This window comes from Macrobrachium rosenbergii, chromosome 16, assembly GCF_040412425.1.
Source record: "Macrobrachium rosenbergii isolate ZJJX-2024 chromosome 16, ASM4041242v1, whole genome shotgun sequence".
Taxonomy (NCBI): Eukaryota; Metazoa; Arthropoda; class Malacostraca; order Decapoda; family Palaemonidae; genus Macrobrachium; species Macrobrachium rosenbergii.
The window spans coordinates 38,754,220-38,773,839 of record NC_089756.1 but is presented as its reverse complement, the minus strand read 5'-3'; the positions used below and the strand labels follow the sequence as shown (position 1 = coordinate 38,773,839).

General features: G+C 34.8%; 1 protein-coding gene across 3 annotated transcripts in view; it reads right to left on the bottom strand.

The window, feature by feature from the left end:
• Positions 1-19,620, bottom strand: part of LOC136847322 (uncharacterized) — a 74,530-nt gene that overhangs the window by 41,770 nt on the left and 13,140 nt on the right. Inside the window, exon 1 of one of the 3 annotated variants that reach the window (XM_067118882.1) lies at positions 15,962-16,182. The exons of 1 other annotated variant lie outside the window; for it this stretch is intronic. The gene's annotated coding sequence lies outside the window, so the exon portion shown is untranslated. Of the gene's footprint in view, positions 1-15,961; positions 16,183-19,620 lie in introns of those variants that run through there. One more of the 3 variants, XM_067118884.1, reaches the window with a different exon arrangement.

The following is a 19,620-nucleotide window of genomic DNA, read 5'->3' as shown; positions in this document are numbered from 1 at the left end:
TAATGGAAAAAACTTTAAAATCTAATGGAAAAGATTTCAAAATCTAATGGAAAAGATTTCAAAATCTAACGCAAAAGATTTCAAAACATAATGGAAAAGACTTTACAATGTAAGCTAACAAAGTATGTATTCTTCAAACTAGGTAAGAAGCTCTGTAATATTGAAACCTTTCGCGAGAAGAAGTAATAAATTATTAAAAAGCAAACAGAAAAAATAAATATTAATCGCCTAAAAAAACAATAAAACAAATTATTACTACATTTCCTGTCCGAGCAGCCATACTAATTTTCAATCCAAATGGGCTACAAAGAATCAATCAAGCCTTTCAACCGTTTTACCAGTTCTGATCAAATCACTCGGCAATCTTTAAGGGTTAGTGAATAATGTTTCATTGGTTTAAAAGGGCAGTCTGCACTTTGCAGTTTTCATGTGTGTTTGAAAGAAGATTTCTTGATGTACATGGCTGATATGCACTTTGAATCACATGAGTGATTGAATGGTCAATGGACGTATGTTTGAAATATCTTGCACCATGAGAATTGCATCTCTTTCTCTCTCTCTCTCTATATATCTATATATATATATATATATATATATATATATATATATATATATATATATATATATATATATATATAAATTAAATATATATAAATATATATATATAAATATATATATATAAATTATATATATATAAATATATATATATATATATATATATATATATTATATATATATATATATATATATATATATATATATATATATATATATATATATATATATATATATATATTTTATATATATATATATATATATATATTTATATATATATATATATATATATATACGTGTGTTTATTCGTGTTGCGTGTAATGACAATGAAATAATATACCTTCCGTTTTGTGTTAAAAAATTAAAAAAAACACGCTGCAACATTCTAACATAAGATTGTATGAACATCTCTGCCTGTTTTCCGAAGTAGGTCGTATCTACCTAACTCAATGTTGGTATCTCGGAGACAAATTAGTGACGTCACTGAATATCTGTGATGAAGTTTTAAGTGACTGACATCTTCCCAATCAAAGAGACCATCCTCCTGACGTCACTCCATCCTGATGACGTCACTTGGTACTCCCAAATCTCATCTTTTTGTATCTAATGATGTCTTTACGATTTTCGGTGCTGATGACGTCACACCATTCTGATGACGTCACTCGGTACTCACAATTCTTATCTGTTCGTATCTCATGATGCCATATAATAAATTACGGTTTTCAGTGCTGTCGTCACACCATCCTGATGACGTCACTTGGTACTCAAATCTTAACTGTTCGGTGCTGACATCACTTGTACTCATAATGACGTCGTATTTTTAATTAGAAAAACATATTATCGAGTCATGAACTAAATATGGGACATATTGGACGTCTATCTTAGAAGGAGGAGGATATAATACTAATTAATATTCAAATGAAACGCCTTAATACCCTACAATTATCTAAGTTATTCTTGTCTTTTCAATTAATTATTATTCAAATGAAACGCCTTAATTCCCCACAATTATCTAAGTTATCCTTGTCTTTTCTTAGTCATTATTCTTTTAATGTTGTCTTTGTACAGGTTATTACCGTCATTATCGTTAATTATATCCTTTGTATCCTATATGGTAGAGTAAATGACGCCACATTAATTTTAACTGTTGTACATAAGTCGACTCAAGAATAAGATATAAGTCAGTAATTTTTGTTTCGATGCAGTTAAAAAAACCGTGAATATTGGTTTCAAAGCCGGCCTCTCTCTCTCTCTCTCTCTCTCTCTCTCTCTCTCTCTCTCTCTCTCTCTCTCTCTCTCTCTCTCTCTCTCTCTCTCTCTCTCTCTCCGCTTTTACAGATATTTTCTGAGTGTAAACAGTTTTATTATTACTGAGCATAGATGTTCCCACTTTAAAATTTTTCCAATCTCACTTTAAACTGTTTAAATATTCCAGCTGTCTAATTAATTACGCTTTCTACAGTAACAACAAAGCACGCAGCAACAATGAACAGCACCACAAAAGAGTTGTTTTTCCACAGTAATCCATATCTCCAAAAAATAAATAAATAACTTTTACGTGAATACACGCCAGTGTTTCAGTGGGGTCTGAAGCTCGGTTTGGATAAAAATAATCTTATTTTCTCTCGCCCCTAATTCCTCCTACCCACGCAATCTACCCATTCATTAGGGGAAACGGTTGACATGGCGCCCTTCAGGATACTGTGTGACAGGCGTAGGGGCCATTAAATGGGATTAATGTGCTACACAATAATAAGACTAAAATGGATCATTTTAGCAAACGCTTCAAGGCACTGATGACCGCGGTCTTTGTAACGCCAGTCAGAAGCGCACTGGAAGTGGGCCAGTCTTCGCTTTGATTTCAGGGAAGGATGAAACCTTATTCTATATTATTTCTAACCACAATGCCCTCTTTACTTCTCGTTTTCTTCACACTTCGGAAATTTTTATCACTACTAAGCCTAAATCCAGATGAAGAAAAAAGTGAAGATATTCTTAAGCCCGGACGAGATTCGAACTCGCGTCCTGGGTATCAGAACGAGGTAGTGTTAACTACCTGGCCACGAAGAAAGATTTATACCTTTCTTCGTGGTCAGGTAATTATCGTTTCCTCGTTCCGACAGCCGGGACGCGGGTTCGAATCTCGGCCGGGCGCCAATAAATCCTCGTTTCTTTCTCCATTTGGGTCTAGGAGTAGTAGTGACAAGTGTTTGCAAGGTGTGAAGAAAACGAGAAGTTAAGAGGGCATTGTGGTTATTACTAACTGCATACGATAAGGTAAAAAGTGACCATCAGATTCTAAATATATTTATGTGTTTTCAATCGAGAAGTTTTTCTCATTTTATGATTGATTTCATTTTTAAAAAATCATGCTGCCTTCTGTTAATATCCTATTGCATATTTCCTTCTGTTCTGGCACACAGCAAACCGAAATTAATCATAAAAAATAATACTGTATTCATTCACCGATTACACAGAGAAATACATTTAAGACTCTTTCGTATAAACCTATACCATCTGCTTTCTTCAGTGCTTAGATCTTTAGATCTATACCAGTGGTTCTCAACCAGGAGCTAAGTCCCCCCCTTGGGGGAATTCCAGAGTTTCAGGCGGGGTTGGGGGTTGGGGTTGGTAACTGTGATCACAGATTGGCAGGCTCAAACTGGCTCTAGGACTACACAAAAGGCAGTGTGCATCGGCCCGCACTACTGAGAGGTCACGCTGGGCTTTCTCTCTGCTAGTTTGTGTGTTTGTGTTAGTATTTTGTTTCATACTATTTGAAATGCACCTTTCGAGGTAGATAATTTTGGAAAAAGGGTTGGGGAATGAAATTTTGACATGGTGAAAGGGTGCATGGGCCAAAAAAGGTTGAGAACCACTGGTCTATACCATAACTCAAAAACAAATTACTAAACGACTGGAAATTCAAAACTAATATAGCGCTCTAGCCTAATCTCCGATCACTTTAATGGAACGGAAATCCAAAATTGGACTGGAAATCAGTACTCGTAGATTGCATCTCTTCAAACGCTAATGTTTCATTACAAAAATGTTCATACTGAAACATCAAAGCATTCCTCACTGTAACTGATACAAAAATAATCAACCAACAGAACTAGGCCTATGTGAATATATGTGATGGCCTCTTATTATATAATCCCAAACCATAATCTTTTACGGTGAATAAAGTTAAAATTGACTCTTTACGAGTAATAAGAAAATTTATTAATAGGAATGGAATGGAATATAGAATTTTGGCAAAAGGCCAAGCGCTGAAGCCTATGAGGTCATTCACCGCTGAAAGGGAAACAGTGGAAAGGTTTGAAATGTGTAACAGGAGGAAAACCTCGCTATTGCCCTATGGAAACAATTGTTAGGAGAGCGTGGAAAGTAAGATGGAAGAAAAAGATTATTATTATTATTATTATTATTATTATTATTATTATTATTATTATTATTATTGCTCATAAAAATCTCAAAATACCACGAGTCCCTAAAATAGTGAAGTTATCCACAATGGTGCAAGTGAAAATATATATTAAAAATATATACAAAAGCTTTCGTATTGTATAAATGTTTAATATATATTAACAATTACACCATTGTGCATTTTTTCACTATTATTATTATTATTATTATTATTATTATTATTATTATTATTATTATTATTAAACAAAAGGTGCACTAAACCTAGAGTGAATTAGTACAGTATCTACGATGTCTTTCTTTAACTTCTTGTTAATATATATTAATAATTCCTTGTCGAAAGTATTCCTTTATACTGTCATGGAGACCTCGGTTCTAATCAAATAAGGTGTGCCAATACAATTTTCTCTCTCTCTCTCTCTCTCTCTCTCTCTCTCTCTCTCTCTCTCTCTCTCTCTCTCTCCATGGACAAGATTAATCAATTATACTTATACGAGAAAACTACATAACACTGAAAACCAGATAACAGATTTTGATTCAAATTAAGAATGATAGCAATAATAATAAACATAAGAATAAAATAAATAATAGGAGGCAGAATAATTAAGGAAGTATAACTTATTCTCATCACCTAGCCGTAAATACGCCCACAAATACGAACAGAAAGCTAAAACACTTTTAAAAATTATGAACATAATTAAAGTAACGATAACGTATTCAGCCAAGTAATGAAAACCGAGCATCATAGAAAACGTACCGAAGTCATGCATTAGGAGGTACTGCATCATATATTACACGCAACACTGCATCATATATTAAACGCATCAGTCATTATACACACGCATTTTGCGTTAAATCTGTTTTAAGCTTACGCTGTCTTAAACAGACCATTAGTCAATCAAGCTGTTCAGTGGCTGTTTAATAACCTGGGCGATCAAAACATCTGTGCATAATTTAATAGACTTTCTAGTTGTAATATGTTTGTATTTAAGATATTAAACTTATGAGACTGCAATTTTAAGATACTTACGATATATCTAACTGGAGTCTACTAATAGGATATATCTATATTAATTAAAAAATCACAGGATATCATCTTGAGTGATATTTTTATGACTTTGATAATGTGATATCAATTATCGAAAATGTATAATTGTCGTGGAAACCGTTCAAAGTTGTAAAGTGATCAAATTAAATCTCGTAATATAAGATTTGGTAATATGAGTCATAAAAAAAATAACTGATATTTTAGAAGCGTAATATTTACATTTGCTACATAAATGCATTCACGCTCGAGCAAGTACACACACACATACACTACATATTATATATATATATATATATATATATATATATATATATATATATATATATATATATATATATATATATATATATGTGTGTGTGTGTGTGTGTGTGTGTGTGTATATGTATGTGTGTATATATATATATACATGTGTATATATACACATATGAGTATAAATTAAATAAATAAATAAATATATAGGCCTATATATATATATATATAATATATATATTGTTCAACATTAGGCCATTTCCAAAGGCATGGGTGGCTCATGTAAAATAATAAAAATAAAGTCACTGCCACATTCAAACTCTCATGACTGCCTCTGTACTTGTGTGTGTGTGTGTGTGTGTATGACAGACACACACAAAGTAGATTAGTAACGAGTTAAAACAAAGTCACAATATCAAAGCCAATACGCTTATTATTAAAGAACACAATCATTTCTAACCACGCCACACAAAAAAAAAAACGATAAAAAAACTCCCCAAAGGTTTTCCCTTTTCTAACCATCCCATAAAGAACACGAACAAATAATATATATATATATATATATATATATATATATATATATATATATATATATATGTGTGTGTGTGTGTGTGTGTGTGTGTGTTTGTGTATGTGTGTGTGTGTACAGTATATATACACAACATGCACCTCGCGCAAATTGGGGCTAAAGGAACCTCAAAATATCCTCCCCAGGGTGCGAGCGAGGTCCTTAAATTCTCACCCCCCAAAACAAACTTCCGGTGTTTATGGGAAACCAATTTCGATTCTCGAGGAAAACGAAGGTAAAAACAAAAAGATAAATATTGGAGTGTTGGTGTTTTGGCGTTTGGAATTCTTGACAGGCAAACTTAGCATGCACGTGGCTTTATGCGGATTTTCTGGGATGAGGTTGCTGGACCCACACCCTTCGCCACCCTGGTTGATAGCCACCACTGTCTGTTCATGACTAGGTACATATGCACTGCAAAAAGAAACATAAACTTGAAATAATATGAATTGTGATTTTTTCTAAATGATTCAGCCTTTTCTAGACCCTTAGACTGGTGAGGTTAGTGTCTTAACCACTAAAATATGAAAGATATTTTTCTGCATATTTACTCAAAACTTGGCATAATGACGTCACTTATTTGGACTCAAGCGGTCCAGTGATTCATTCAAATCACTTGACACATTTCCTTTGATTTTTCTTCAAAAGACTTTAAGCTGGTGAGGCTAGTTTCATGACCACTGTAATGCGAAGAATTTTCCTACTTCCACAATTTAGTCAGGAACTCACCACGATGAGACTACTGATTTGAACTCAACAGGTCCACTGACTCGTTCAAATCTCTTAATGAATTTTCTTAAGTTTTTCATCAAAAGATTCTCCTTCAAAGGACATTTTTTTTACGTATTTTATTTTTTCAAAAAGACTCTCCGTAAAAGGACTTTCTTTTACGCAGTTTAATTTTTCAAAACTCTGTAAAAGGGCTTTTTTTACGCATTTTATTTTTTCAAAAGACTCTCTGTAAAAGGAGATTTTTTTACGTATTCTATTTTTTTCTCTGTAAAAGACTTTTTACATATTTATTTTTGGACTAAAATTTTTTTACGTATTTTTTTCAAAACTCTGCGAAAGGAAACTTTTTTACGTATTTATTTTAAAAGACTATGTAAAAAAAAATTTACGTATTTTTTTAAACACTCTGTAAAAGGATTTTTTTACGTATTTTTTTCCAATTTTAGTCCAGAAAACATTTTAACGGTATAAAAAAAACCTATATATTAAAAAGACATCAAGTAATGAACATCCATCCAACTCTCGGCGTGAGTTCTGTTGCTACTCCTGCCCCCCACCTCGCCCCCCACCGGCTAAATATGGAACTACAGCCGTGACCTTTCACTCCAGCTGTTGCTGTTGTTATATTATGGACTGCCAAAAGCGTTGTTTGTTGTTTTTTTTTTTTTATACAACAAAATCTCTACATGTTTCTGCAACGGTCCGTTTTGTTTTCGTCACCGTATCGTGTTGATAGAAAAGTATTTATTCTAAAAATGTTGGTGGGAAATACACACAAACACAAACACACACACAAACACACACACATATATATATATATATATATATATATATATATATATATATATATATATATATATATATATATATATATATAATATATATTTATATATATATATATATATATATATATATATATATATATATATATATATATATATATATATATATATATATATTACAGGCAGATAGCGAAACCAGGCATTTCATGAACTGCCTGAAATTTCCGGCAGATAGCGAAATGCACTTAGGGACATTTTATCCCCCTAGGGGCTAGTACTAAACAAGGCGAAATACATTTGACCCCCCAGGGGCTAGCACTAAACTCGGCGAAATACATTTGACCCCCAGGGGCTAGTACTAAACACGCGAAATAGTGTAGGTGAGTCACTGTTTCGCCGTGTTAATATTGGCCCCTGGAGTTATCAAATGTCCCTGAGTGCATTTCACTATCTGACAGAAATTTCAGACAGTTCATGAAATGCTGGTTTCATGAAATGCCTGTAATATATATATATATATATATATATATATATATATATATATATATATATATATATATATATATATATATATATATATATATATATATATATATATATATATATATATATATATATATATATATATATATATATATATATATATATATATATATATATATATATATATATATATATATGTGTGTGTGTGTGTTTATGTATTTATGTTATAGACGCTTGGATATGAATTAAAACAAACGAGTGTACCACTTCCTGCGAGAAATAAGGCCGACTTTCTTACCATATTCGCCATTCACCTATTCAACCCATTTCCCTAACCCTCACCTACTGTTTATTTCCTTCATTCTTTAATCCTTCACTTCCGCCTTCACGTGAAGGCAGCCAGTGCTGATGTCTATGATGCCCCCATATCTAATCAAATTAACGCCTTGTTGATGTTTACCGTTTTCTCCCGACAAAAAAAAAAAAATGGTTGCCAACGGCTCAGTGAAGGTTTTTTAATTTCTTTATCGATTATCGCTAATTCTGGGAGAGTTTGGGAGAGGTGCGGAAGTGTGAAGTTTTTCCAAACTGTTTCAAGTTTGTTTTCTGTATATGAGAGTTTTTTTTTAATATTTGGTACGCGTAACTGTTTGGTATTGGAGACGTGAAATAAATTACGTGAACTAAATTACGCGTAATTAATTACTGTTGAAGTCTGATATTACCTTTAACTCGAAGTGTCTTTCATTGCAAAGTTATCCCAAGAAAAACCAAATTACAAAATTTCTTATTTTTCTTCACTTTATTCAAAACATCGAGAAGGCTTAGAAATATGATACCAAGAAAACATTCATAGGGAGCTGACCAATTATTTCTCCAGATAAGTGCCCCACTTCCCACGATAACAAGAGACCTTCTTTAGTCCTTCTTGGCTCCCTGATAACAGGATGCAGATCCTGTGAAGGATATAAGAAGGATAATCGTCTGAGTGATTATCGGCCATTAGGATCTGCTTACGTACCCTTGACATGGAATCCTGTTACGGGGATATATTGGCTGCTCCTTCATACATTCTACCGATAATTGCAAAAAATTAATAAATATATAAAAAGAAATAAGTGAATAAATATATAAATAATCTTTGAATAATTGCTCGCTGTGCATAATCTCTTACTTTGTTTAATTATTGTTTAGCATGAGGATTACAAAGAATGTTATTTTCGAAAGTAATGGTTTCAACTTTTCTTGGATACGTAAATCACCTAAGGAAAGAGTCTCTCTCTCTCTCTCTCTCTCTCTCTCTCTCTCTCTCTCTCTCTCCTCTCAGTGTATATATATATATATATATATATATATATATATATATATATATATATATATATATATATATATATATATATATTGATGCCCCTGTTTCTACCCACCTGGTCCCCCACTCTCTCTCTCTCTCTCTCTTACCTGTTCCATAAAACATACCCATTGATTTGAAAATACCAATACCAGTGGTTTCGTGGGTCTGAAACACGACCATCCTACCAAACCCTCAATTCACAGGTTGCAAAAGTGTTGCAAACATTGACCAAATACAAAACAAACAGTAAAAAAACGCCGAAATTTCTGTACAGCCGCCACAGCGTGTGATCAAGGCCACCGAAAATAGATCTATTTTTCGGTGGTCTCGGTATAATGCTGTATGAGCCACGGCCCATGAAACTTTAACCACGAGCCGGTGGTGGCTTATCCTATGTCGTTGCCGTAAGCACTATTATAGCTAAAGTTAACCTTAAATACAATAAAAACTACTGAAGCTACAGGGCTGCAATTTGGCATGCTTGATGATTGGAGGGTCGATGATCAACATATCAATTTGCAGCCCTCTAGCCTCAGTAGTTTTTAAGATCTGAGGGCGGACAGACAAAGCCGGCACAATAGTTTTCTTTTACAGAAAACTGAAAATGGAACTAGATGCTGGCTTGCTTGCTTTTGAGTGCGTTGATTACACTACCAGTTTATGTTACCTGCATGCGGTCAATATTGTTGATGTATTTATGCTTGCGCGCGTTTGCGCCTGTGCTTTTGGTAATCTCGAAACAAATACATTCATGTTATATATAATATATGTGTATACACACACACACACACATATATATATATATATATATATATATATATATATATATATATAGAGAGAGAGAGAGAGAGAGAGAGAGAGAGAGAGAGAGAGAGAGAGAGAGATGGGGCCGTTGCTAGCGCTAAGACATTTATAACCATAATTGCGACCACGATAGTCGTTCAAATACCAGGTACATACTTCACAACTCAGGTCAACAAAGGCACACTGACTTTTTTAACAGAGCCTGTCCAACCGCCCGCCCAGGAATCGAATCTGGGTCCTCCTGTCTGGCAGACGAGAATTTTACGTATAACACAACTAGACAAGGATTATACTTTTGACTAAAAAGTGATTTATACATTAAGATATTAAGATATATATATATATATATATATATATATATATATATATATATATATATATATATATATATATATATATATATATATATATTGATAATGTGGACTGTTTGTCCAAGAAAGCTTGTAACTTTTTGAATAAAAACTCCATTAGATACCATCCAGTTTGAATGAGGTCCTTTTAGTAATTCTACTAATGCACAGAACAATTGTGTATGTGATAAAGTTAATATATATATATATATATATATATATATATATATATATATATATATATATATATATATATATATATATATATATATATATATATATATATATATATATATATATATATATATGTGTGTGTGTGTGTGTGTGTGTGTGTGTAGCACACATTTGTAAATGAATTTATGGAAGTTAACACATTTCAAACCGTCAAAATAATTATTAAAACTGATGAAACGAACGTTCATCTACACTCAGTAAGATGACATCGTCCGCATTAACTTAATTAGATGCCTGGCCTGCCCAATATTCCTGCTCTAAAATGCGTCACCGTTTCTCCCATTCCATTAGGACAGTTTCTTACTTTTTTTTTTTTTGGCGTCGCATGGCTGAAAAGGGGAGAAAAAAAAAACATTTACTCAGTAGAGGAAATTTATCCTAGCTTTTAAAAGCAGTTCAGTTTGGAAAGTGACTTTGCTTTTAATAGAAGTCCGCCACTTGGGTCATGTGTTTTTTTTCTGTGCCCTATAGGAATGGAATGGATATAGAGTTTAGGGCAAAGGTCGAGAACTGGGACCTATGAGGTCATTCAGCGCTGGAAAGGAAAATGAGAGTAGGTAAAATTGAAAGGTGTAACAGGAGGAAAACCTCGCAGCTGCCAATAAAATAATTGTTAGGAGAGGGTGGATAGCAATATGGAAGAAAAATAATATGAATGGAGGCACAGTAAAGGAATGAAAGGGGTTGAAGCTAGGGGCCGAAGGGACGCTGCAAAGAACCTTTAGTAAAGCCTACAGTGCAACCCAGGAGGTGCACTGACGGGACTAGCCCCCCTACAGGGCTGTATCCTAGTCTTCCTTTCCCTAAGAGGCGGTTTGTGGCCTCCTTTGTGGTCAGGCGCTTGGCCAATCTTCCCTTATGTTCCTTTTTATTGTGTTCTTCGGGTCTGGGCTATGAAAGGGTGTAGATTTGCCCGTCTCCTGGGCGTCCGCTCTTTAAAAAAATTGTTTGCTAAAAATCTGGTGGGCAATATGACTTACTTTCATAAAATGAAAAATAAGTTTTACGACGGCACTGACTGTTTATATATGCAAATACATACATGCAACATACACGCGCACATACACACATTTAAATGTATATATATATATATAAATATGTACTATATATACATACATATATACAGTATATATATATATATATAATATATATATATATATATATATATATATATATATATATATATATATATATATATATATATATAAGTCTTTAAATTCAGCTTACGTATATCACAAGCAAAAAAAACTATTTCACCTCGTTTGAAGAACTTCAACAAATATCACAGTGATTTTTATCAAACTGTCAGTCTTTTCTCGTGAGCATAGCAAAAACTTTGAGAAACCTATAAATTTCTTATTTCTTTAGATAATTATAAACCCCGACGCCTTCGGCAACAACGGAAGTTCGGAGCTTTTTAGTTTTCTGAAAGGAAAACTACTGTGTCGGCTTTGTCTGTCCGTCCGCACTTTTTCTGTCCGCCCTCAGATCTCAAAAACTACTGCGGCTAGAGCTGCAAATTGGTGTGTTGATCATCCACCCTCCAATCATCAAATAGGCTATACCAAACTGCAGCCCTCTAGCCTCAGTAGTTTTTATTTTATTTAAGATTAAAGTTAGCCATAATCGTGCGTCTGGCAACACTATATGACAGCCCACCACCGGGCCGTGGCTGAAAGTCTCATGGGCCACGGCTCATACAACATTATACACTGTACAGAAAACTCGATTGCGCCGAAGAAACTTTGTGCATTTTTACTTGTTTTAAATGCAGAAAGGAAGTTCAAAACTCCCTTGGTTAAAAACACTTGTCGGAAAGCAGAACTTCACATCTTGGACTAAAACACCTGTCAGAGAACAGAAATGCACTTCTCTGTCAAAAACACTTGTCAAAAATGGGAATGCGTTTCTTTGGCTCAACGCCTGTCAAAAATGGATATTCATTTCTTTGGCAGAGACACTTGTCAAAGAATGGGAATGCACTTATTTGGTTAAAACACCTGCCAAAGAATGGAAATTCATTTCCTTGGCAAAAATTCCTGTCAAGGAATGGGAATACTCATCTCTGGATACAACACCCGTCAAAGGCTAAGAGCTCATACCTTCAGCTAAAACACTTGTCTAGGAATGGGAATGCACTTCTTTGGCTACAACACCTATCAAACAGTAGATGTTCCTAAACTTCTTTAGCTACAGCACCTGTCGAAGAGTATAAGTTCCCCCTTCCTTGGCTAAAACACCTGTCAAAGAGTAGAAATTCACACCTTCATTAGCAAAAACACCTGTCAAAGGGTAGAAATTCATACCTTCTTTGGCCAAAACACCCGTCAAAGGGTAGACATTCATACCTTATTTGGCTAAAACACCTGTCAGAGTAGAAATTAGGTAAAACACCTGTCAGAGCAGAAATTCATACTTTATTTAGCTATAACACCTGTCAAAGGGTAGAAATTCATACCTTATTTAACTAAAACACCTGTCAAAGGGTAGAAATATTATTCATACCTTATTTAACTAAACATCTGTCAAAGGGTAGAAATTCACACCTTCTTTGGTTAAAACACCTGTCAAAGAGTAGAAATTCATACCTTCTTTAGGTAAAACACCTATCAAAGTCAAAATTCATACCTTATTTAGCTAAGACCTGTCAAAGGGTAGAAATTCACACCTTATTTAGCTAAAGCACCTGTCAAAGAGCGGAAATGCACTACCCTGGCTAAAACACCTGTTGGAGAGTGAAGCCTTCTCACTTAGTTGAAAAAAGTAGGAGTGAAAGCAGTCAAGAGAAAAGTCGAATCTATAGTAATGTGGATTGAACTGAATATAGAATTTAGGCCATAGGCCCAGCACCGGGACATACGAGGTCATTCAGCGCCGAAACGGAAATTGACAGTAAGAAAGTCTGAAAGGTTTAACAGGAGGAAAACCTCGCAGTTGCACTGTGAATCAACTGTTAGGAGAGGGTTTAGGAAAATAAGATGGAAGAAGGAGAATATAAAAAGTAGAGAGTAACATATAGTAATGTGGAGGAACTTTTACACAAAAGGCAAAAACAAGTCAGCGATCGAACTCGAGTAGACGCTTGTCACTGCCAAGGCGAAAGGCTTTTGACACAATTCTTCAATAATAGTGAAAGAATAATAAAGACAAAAATGATTTCTTCAGCGTCGTTTTGGAATAACATACAGTATTATGAATTTTCATTTCACTTTTAAGATTCATTTTTTTATAGTCTGTTATTTTTGTTAATATCTTTTTAAGTTTCACGCTTCTGCATTATATTAATGTAACTCATTTTGCTTATAATTTTTTTATAATATAACACGCTTTCACAGTTCCGAAGAGTACGAAGTCGATCGTGGTCCAGTGGTTTTAACGCTTGCTAAAGGTCCCGGGTTCGATCCCCTAGCGAGGTGGATCATCTCAGGCTCTTTATGTTTAATCAATTGTACCGCTGTTGATCTACAAAGTCACTTGTTTATCTGGTAGTTACTTGAGGGCTGTGGTTCACAATTATGGAAATATATATTGTATAGTACATATAAATTATAAATATGTATATTGTTTTTCCATATTTTCTGGCGTCGCAGCCCTAAAGGTCACTGGTGATGTCTGTATTGGATGTAAAATGAATTAGGAGTTTAGAGTTTCTGGAAAAACTGACTGGCGAGAGAGAGAGAGAGAGAGAGAGAGAGAGAGAGAGAGAGAGAGAGAGAGAGAGAGCACTCCAGTGTATAAAAGGTAATGTTTCTCTTGCTATGAACAATAGGGAACGAAATATGCCAATAACATTTTCCACGTACCGACATTCAAGTGTTTCTCTCTCTCTCTCTCTCTCTCTCTCTCTCTCTCTCTCTCTCTCTCTCTCTCTCTCTCTCTCTCTCTCTCTCTCTCTCTCTCTGCAATCAGTCAACATTTACCTTCAATAAGCAGTATCCAGAATAATGTCTATATATTTGTACCCTCAAACATACTGTGCATACATACTTTTATCTATTTCAGATTGTGAATATGCGTAAATTTATTTTTAATGAGATTTGCAAGTGCATGCAACGATCAATTTTTGTATTGATTAGTAACTAACACACGCACACACACACAAATAAATAAATATGATATATATATATATATATATATATATATACATACATATACATATATACATAATTTTATATAATATATAATCACCATAGCCTATATATCAAAAAGGTAACATTTAATATTGTATTGAAGATGAACTGTATTAGACCAGGGTACAATCTGAATTAAAAGCAAAAATAAAATAAACGATTAAATTAATATATAAACACTAAGCTACAAATTGTTTGACGAGCAAAGATTAAAAAAAAAAGATAAAAAACAAAGTTAAATTTGCTCAACAGAGCACAGCGCAATTTCTCAAAGGAGGTAGGGCGAGAAGTGAAAAATTACCCAATTAAAAGGCCAAAAAATTATATATGCCTTAAAAAAAAACCATAGATGTGGCGGGGAAAAACCCTATACAAAAAGGTGGTAATTTTTTTTCTTATTTCTAAATTACGACTTCTAAGATCTTCCATTTTCTGATGAGGAATTTCCACGAGATGTATTTACAGACAGGAATCAGGTATTTAAGCATTAAATCTGATAAATCGTTTAATTATTATTAGCATTATTAATTAAGAAATGCAATGCACAGTTGCGTGCTTGCAAACGTTTTTAAAAGAAGGTCTGGATTAAACGTTTGGAAGCTGCGAGTTCTTCTTGAGCCCAACTTTATAACGTTTGCTTCAGGCATTTGTGATATGTTCCAGTAAAACAATTATTTGACAGTATTTCTCTGTTGAATAATCACGTTTATTACACAGAAGATTTTTTGCATTATTCTTAAAGTTCTTATTAATGGTACACCTGAAAAATTACTTTCCCTAACTTATTTTTATTATTTATTGAGACAATATTAACTTTTTAATTACTTTCTTCTTGAAAAACTACTTCAATTGCAATAGTTCACGTTTATGAATGACACTGAAATTATATTAAAATTGAAAAAATTAAAATAAAACAAAAAAGAACAACCAACTCAAATGATATTTAAAACTGACACCTAAACAACTCATTGTAAACTTTGGAATATGTTAGAAATTTCGATATATTTTAAAACTCAAAGAAATTGTATTTGGTACCCCGTGCAAATCCCTATGTTGTAGAATCGCAGATTACTGTAAATGAACTTTCGTGAGAAAAATATAGTTGATGTGGTGATCAGATCAAGATTATTTGATGCCAGCACGGGCTCTTGCTCCGAAGGAAGAACAGAAGTGTAACCAAACTTCTCGAAGTGTAACGGGCCAAACTTACGGAAAACTAGACTAAAAGATTCCTCGGCGCGTTTTTTACCTTTCGAAGGGCTGTGTTTATGTATGTGGGAGATGATAATAAAGGAGTGAGGATGGATAAACTTCGTCCACACTGTACCCAGCAGGAGCAGGAACAGGAGCAGCAGGAGCAGGAGGAGAAGGAGGGCGCTTGGCGATGAAGGAGAGGCTCTCTCACTCTCTCTCTCCGCTGCTGCGGCGGTCTGGGATATGTGCTGAGGGTGAGGCGACCAGCACGGGAATGAACGAAGGAGGCGATCACAGCATCCCTCCATCCCTATAACACCCCCTCCCACATCTCCCACCTACCCCCAAAGGAGGGCCTTGCTCCCCCTCCATTGCTCTCCTCTCCCCCCCCCACCGCCCATGGAAGTAAGAGTATCCTCCCCTACCTGAGCCGGCACTACACCTGCCCAAGGGGCGGCCCCTACTATACACCTGTACTCGCTGTAAAGGACCTGCCTTTTCCTCTCTGTTTCCCCCCCCTCCCCCCTTCCTCCCGACTCGTCACCACCACCAACCAGCCCTACTTAGAGCCTGGCAGAGCTCTCTCTCTCTCTCTCTCTCTCTCTCTCTCTCTCTCTCTCTCTCTCTCTCATACGGGTGTACGAACGCACAAAGACTATACGCCCACTGATGCCCGTCACTTTTGATGGATTCTCAACTGCCCTCGTATCCGCTCCTTCGCCCCTCCCCCCAACCCAAGTCTCCCAAAAAGGGAGTAAAGACTGACGAAATATGGGGGAGAGAGAGAGAGAGAGAGAATCAGGTAAAGTCAAGGTTGCTTATAGCAGTTTTAACACTGGTGAGTATGGACATAATTCGGTTGTGTCAGAATTGTCACAGTGGGTGGTAGGGCTTGGTATTGGAAAGTATCAGGAAAAGGAAAATTCGACAATTGTATGAAAAAGTAGCCTATATTTTTTCCTTTCTTAGCAAACGTCCATTCTCCCCATCGAAAGAAAGTAGGTTACCTTTTTTTTATTCCTTATAAATCTGTACATATTTTTTATAATAATTTTCTTTTTGATTGTTGCTCCGTCTAAAAATCTGTCCACCCATTTATCAGGAAAATTATTGTCACAGTTATTATTTTAGTCATCCTTACTCTCTCTCTCTCTCTCTCTCTCTCTCTCTCTCTCTCTCTCTCTCTCTCTCTCTCTCTCTCTCTCTCTCTCTCTCTCTCTCTCTCTTGTGGTTCAATGATTCCACACAGCGTTTGGAGACAATCGGGCACCTGTTGCTAATTCCTTCCTACCCATCTTTCACGCCAGAGACCCTTTTCCCACAAAAAATCTACAATTTTCTTTCAGAACTTTGCTTTATTTAACTATTTCATTTCCTTCTGTTCCCAGCATGATCCCAAAAATATATGTCCTGATATAAATGCTGCTTCTTCGACAAAGAAAATCAAGGCATTCTACCTGACTTCAGGATCAAGCATGCTATTTTGTTGATTTATTTAACTTCTGCGTCATAACTATTACTTATTAGTAAGTTTTTAATGCCATCAATTCATGAGCATCGTCTTCAATGACTGACCCACAAGTCGCGTCATTTTTGGCTATGCTCTAAGTAGAGTTTCAATCGGATAGAATCGAAACAGCTGCCAACTTAAGGCGCTTTACATGTGCATTTTACATAGTATACATTTACGTTCAGAAACACACATCAGTGTGCGTATACCTATGATGAGACAGCGGTCATTATTCTGATTAATACCTGTCAAACTGAAAGACCATTCACGTGAAACAAACCTAGAAGGCCGCACTGACTTTCAAAGCGAGTTCCCACAAACTGAAACAAAGCCCAGATGTAACGCAGAGAGGAAACGGGTCAGGAAATAGTAAATTAATAAAAAAAAGATAAACATCATTCAACAACACAAATCAGAATAAGTATACCAACCGTGCAAGGCTTTTTGCGGCAGTTTGGCGACCGTTCTTAAACCGTAATTGCAAGATTCATTTGAGTAGGGGCACAAAAATTACTAAAGTCCCCCTCGTAATTCCGGTTTTCTATCTTCCATATTTTTTCATGAGAGAAAACGACAGACTTGCAATTGATGAGTGATTCCTCTATTCCGCGCTGATAGTAAACCTTTGCATAAAACGCATTCAAGTTATGGTAGCTTAAAATATCATTTAAAACTAACATAAACCATACAGTAAGGAAGCCGTTTCCTCTGTTTAGCAGTGAGGAATAACAGATTTCCTTTCCCTGTCGGTGACAAAAACAAACGTGCGAAATACCAATTATATACACAAAAAAACAAAGAGTGTATGGGCCTAATGCAAGTTATACTTGATCTTATACATATACACGTGAGAAATATCAATCTAAATCCCAAAAAACGTTCTGAAGGAACTATTTTTTGTCCTACTTATCAATGGCTGACATCTTTAGCCAGCCTCCTGGAGTAGGAGAGAGACGTTTCCAGATACTGTCATATTCTGTCGATATTTCAACAAGCCCTTTCTTCACTACTGGAAGGTTCGTTTTTCCAGCGTATTTTTTTTCTTTTTTTGCATCTTTTAGTTGAAATAATAATTGGAATTACGCCACTCATGTCTTCCCTGTGCTTTAACTTACACAAATCTCCAATCCTTTCTCACAATTCTCATCCCATTAGGCTTTGGTCCTCCCCACTACCACGCACCCTTCTCCTATATACTGTAATAATAATAATAATAATAATAATAATAATAATAATAGTAATAATAATATAACAATAATAATAATAATAATAATAATAATAATAATAATAATAATAATAATAATAATAATAATAATAATAATAATAATAATAATAATAATAGTAAAATTGAAAAGGGGAATCGAGCAGTTTCCCGAAAGCTTTCTGTAGATTTATTTTTAAATATATGGGTACATATACATAACTGAGGATTTGTTTCTCCATAGAACATTCTGGTAAACAAATCTCCATTACTTCTGAAAGTAAAAGTGTCAACCGAGGTCCTGAGGGCACCATAGGAGTTGGACGACCTAGACCTAGACCTAGACCTAGACCTACTGTGAGGCAAAAGGCTGGAGACGAGTAGAGACTCATGGAAGTGAATGCACAAGGATGACATGAATGGTGGAATTTCACATCATCTTTGCTTTATAAAGTGCTGGAGATAATGATGATGATGATGATGATGATTGAGAGGTAGTCTAAGTGAAGTTCCTGTATCCTCTGAAACAATAAGGTTTTGTTTGGATCCTGACAACTAGCGTTACTTATCGATATATATATATATATATATATATATATATATATATATATATATATATATATATATATATATATATATACTTATACTGCCCTAAAATGGAAGACTGCATTATCTGGAAAATTGCAAAACTGAGAAAAACGGTATATACTGCAGTTTTCCCTTGCCTTACTACGAATTTTGCAGATACTGCAAATGGGACCCCCCTTAATACTCGTGGAAAGCATTGAAGAATCATTCTGAAACTGCAGTAACTTGTGTACTAGTGTTTCACGGAGCCCAATAGGTGGCATATCTCAATTTCGAAAATTTTGCAGACACTACAGTTTTCCATTTTAGGGCAGAATAGCGATTGAAACCTGGCAGAGGTTTGTGGTCAAGTGAATGTTTTCCTACTTGCAATTATCATTTGCTCTGTAAGTCAAGTATACCTTAGTTTAACCAG